The following is a 4,164-nucleotide window of genomic DNA, read 5'->3' as shown; positions in this document are numbered from 1 at the left end:
TGACACTATTGACATTTGGGGCGGATAATTCTTTGTTGTCAGGGGCTGTCCTGTGCATTGTAGGATGTTTAGCAGTACCCCTGGGCCAGGAGCAGTAGCCCTAGCAGCCAGTAGCAGGCATACTACATGCCCCTTCCCATTCTTGAACCCCCAGTATCTCTAGATGTTGCCACATGTCCCCTGGGAGCAAAATTGTACCTGGTTGAAAACCACTACCCTAAAGGAACTTTGCAAAATTAAACTCAATTTAAGAAAGAAAAAAGATTGCTATGTAAGATGGGGTTCAAAATAAGTAAAGAAATCATGAAAAGACATACTTAAAAAAGATTTTAAAGCAGTACTTATGTTCACAGAAATAGTGTGGTGTTTCTAAGAATGGCACTGGGCCATGAATGCTCAAAGTGGTGGATAATTTTGTGAATAATGCTAGTAGTTAAATAATTACATGACAGCAAAGACAGCAAGAGCTGATGAGTAACAGCCAGGGCCACTGTTCTCATTTTTGGTGTGGGACTGACATGACCTAAAAACCAAAAGGGCAATAGTTCCATAGATAAATTAATATTCTCTCCTGGGACGTGAGTTCTAAGAGCAAGATAGTAAAGTACTTTTCAGTGTCTCCAGATACTCTGAAAATTAGGGATTGAAGGAAAGAGGTGGGTGGATGTGATTTTTACTGAGCAATGCAACATGATATGAGTTATTTATATCATTTGATACAAGTTGGTGTTTTTTCTAGGCAAAAGTTTTATGTTTTCATAGCAATGTAATCTGAGGCTCACCCCACTTGAAATAGGTTTCACTGTCTAGAGAAGAGTTGATTGTTTAAATTCAACCAGACAAACAATATGACATAACTAATATGATTTCATAATTTTTTGGCAAGTATTTTGCATTACTCCTTTTAAATTTAAAGGCAGTTATTGGCACAGACTTAATTATACTGTCATTTTAATGAGTTTGTATTTATATTGGGATGAGGTCAGTATACTTCTACGAAATGCATTTTTACCATTGTTTTCTGTACTGTCCTTGTTCAGAAGGACAATGACTAATGTCTTCTGGTTATAGCAATAGCAGGAAAAGATGGTTTATGTAGCAACAGAATCCTTCATGAACAACATTCAACTTTTTCTGGCACAGCCTTTTTTTCCTTCCAAAGTCTGTTTTGCTTAATAGTCTAATTGTGTGTAAAACATTGTCCAAATTTTAGATTTTGGGCAAAATAATCAAAGCACTACATAATGGTTGCTATTCCAATAACGAGTGCCTACATATTTTCACCAGCCAAAAATGTGTCTGGGAATGCAAGAAACTATGAATCTTAAAACACTTAAAAAGGAGTTTAGCAAAACTATTTTTTCCCATTTGAAACTGTATTTTGGGGGCACCTGGGTCACTCAGTCAGTTAAGCACCCAACTCTTGATTTTGGCTCAGGTCATGATCTCAGGGGTTTGAGATAGAGCCCTGCGACAATCATGGAACCTGCTTGAGAGCTCTCTCTCCTCCCTCTGCCCCCTCTCCACCCCCTCACCCACTCATGCATGCATTCTCTCAAAAAAAAAAAAAAGAAACTGTATTTTGAATAATGTAGATTGTCAATATTCTTACCATGAACAAAGGTCCTTGCATTTTTTGTCAGGCTCTAAGAGTATAAGACAATGAACCCGAGGAAGAATGTTTTGGCCACCTTTGTTCCCCTTCTCCCATCAGGAAGCAAAGCCAGATGGTTCAGGAGTCTGAGACATCACCTGTGGAAGTTCTACTGGCTTCTGCTTGCCTGTAAAATATCTTGGTTCTTCACCAAGAGGTGCATTAAATAGGCCTATTCCCCTACCCTGACCCCAAGCAGTATAGTGTCTCTTATAGCACCCCTTCCCTCTTCCTCTGGAGAGGAGTTGGCCAGGAAAAATACACTTTCACTTTGGAGTCCGTTTCTAGTCAAATCCTCACTAAAGAGTCGCACAGTCCTGTTCATCTGGGGAGAGGTGAGGGTTAGAAACCTCTCTATTAATAGTAAATGCAGCCCGTGATGTGCCTTTGGCTTTTCAAAGGACCTATAATGACAGGACACAGCCTGTGTGATTGAAAGGGCATCATTTTATCTTAAAATTGAGAGCTGCTTTTCTCAGAATTGCTAGATTCCCATTGTAACGAAAGACTTTTCTTCCATTTTGGTTTCACCAATCACCAAACATAAGAATTATTTATGAGTGAAATACTGTAATTCACGAAATCTCAAGAAGATTCTAGGAAAGAACAGAAAGTGACATGGGAAGGATGAACTTTCATTCTCCCTGAGAGATTTCTGTAGGCAGAAAGTAAAACCTGAGTCTGAAGGGTTTGGCTGAATCATTATGTTTAAGGCTTTTCTGATACTATTACAATCATACTTATGAAAATATTTTTATTGATTTTATAGTCTTTAATTTTTTTAAAGATTTATTTATGGAGATAAAGTAAGCAGGGAGAGGGGCAGAGGGAGACAAGCAGCCTCCCTGCTGAGCAGGGAATCCTCATGGGGCTCGATTGCAGGACTTTGAGATCATGACCTGAGCCTAAATCAAGAGTCAGATGCTTAGTCGACTAAACCACTCAGGCACCCTTAGTCTTTAAATTTGTTAAATCAGTTATTCATACACATAGTTTATTTTTTATTTTATTTTTTAAAATGAATTTTTTTAAAAATATTTTATTTATTTATTCATGAGAGACACACACAGAGAGAGGCAGAGACATAGGCAGAGGGAGAAGCAGGCTCTCCTCAGGGAGTCTGATGTGGGACTTGATCCCTGAACTCCAGGATCAAAAGAAGAGCTTAACCACTGAGCCATCCAACTGTCCCTCATATGCATAGTTTAAAGAACCAATTAGCTCTGTGAGTTTTCTAATGAAGATCAGCATTATTCCCCCTCACCTCTTCCCCACCTCTTCTCACTCCTGGTTAAACACTTGGCCATTCTTAGTTCCTTTAAATGCTCTTTCACATCTTTAGAAACTGCAGATTATATTTATTTTCTGCAGTTAGTGCCAAAAAGGGACCTGGTGGATTCTTTCCCCCTTCCTTTCAGCTTATTGTTTTTATACGATATCCAGAAGAAAAAAAATTCATAAAGGAAGTCCATGACCTTCATTCTTTAATAGTTTTTATTTTGAAACATAACACCTGGAAAGGTATTACCACAAAAATTTGCAGATAAATACATTATCACAAAGTGACCCCATAAGCAGCATGAAAAATAGAAAGTTGTGCCTCAGAAACTCTCAATTATTACCCCTCCCCATCATTTGCATTGGCAGGTGCAGCCATGATTTCTATTTTTATTAGTATAAATGAATAAGTAATGATTTTTATTAATATTTTTTTTGCTTTTAAAAAGATAGCCTTACTCTCTGATCAAGCATTCTCAAGTACTACTGATTAGTTTTGCATGGTTTTGGACATATATATATTTTACAGAATGTCCTTTTCTTTGAATTATTTTATTCAAAATTACACTTATAAGAGTTATGCATGCCTTTTTTTATAGCAGTCATTTCCATGACTATACCACAATTTCTTTATCCAATCTGCTGAAGGACATTTGAGTGGTTTGCAATTACATCAATAATAATGTTATGCATATTTTTGCACATTTATCAATGCACATATGCACATATTTCTGTATGTGATAGATTTATTGCATTAATGGCCCAGATTTTTCACCTCTCCCCATATCTACAGTCATCCCCATATTACATTGTATTGTCCCCTCATTCTGAAGCTGGACTCAGTCTTGTGACTTACTTTCACTACAGGGATTTTAGCAATAGTAGTATAACCTGGACTTAAAAAGCACCTGTGTTACTGAGCTTCCTTACTCTTGCTTCTGTGCTATCACCATGAAAATGATGCAAATTTAGCTTAAAATAAGATGACTATGGTCTCATTGCCCAACAGAAGATAGTCATTGTCAAACTCATGGTGAACACTGCTAAGAACTAAAGATGAGCCAACCCAGTTGAACCCAGCTACATTCCTGCCTTGTAGACTTGTAAGCTAAATCAATGTTTATTGTGTATCACTGAGGTTTTGTAGTTGTTAATAAACATCTTTTATGGCAATAGATAATTGATATAGAATGGAATTGCCAAATTCACTCTCTTATCAAAAATGTATGAGA

Source organism: Canis aureus, chromosome 7 (assembly GCF_053574225.1).
Source record: "Canis aureus isolate CA01 chromosome 7, VMU_Caureus_v.1.0, whole genome shotgun sequence".
NCBI classification, from domain to species: Eukaryota; Metazoa; Chordata; class Mammalia; order Carnivora; family Canidae; genus Canis; species Canis aureus.
This window is presented reverse-complemented; position numbering follows the sequence as displayed.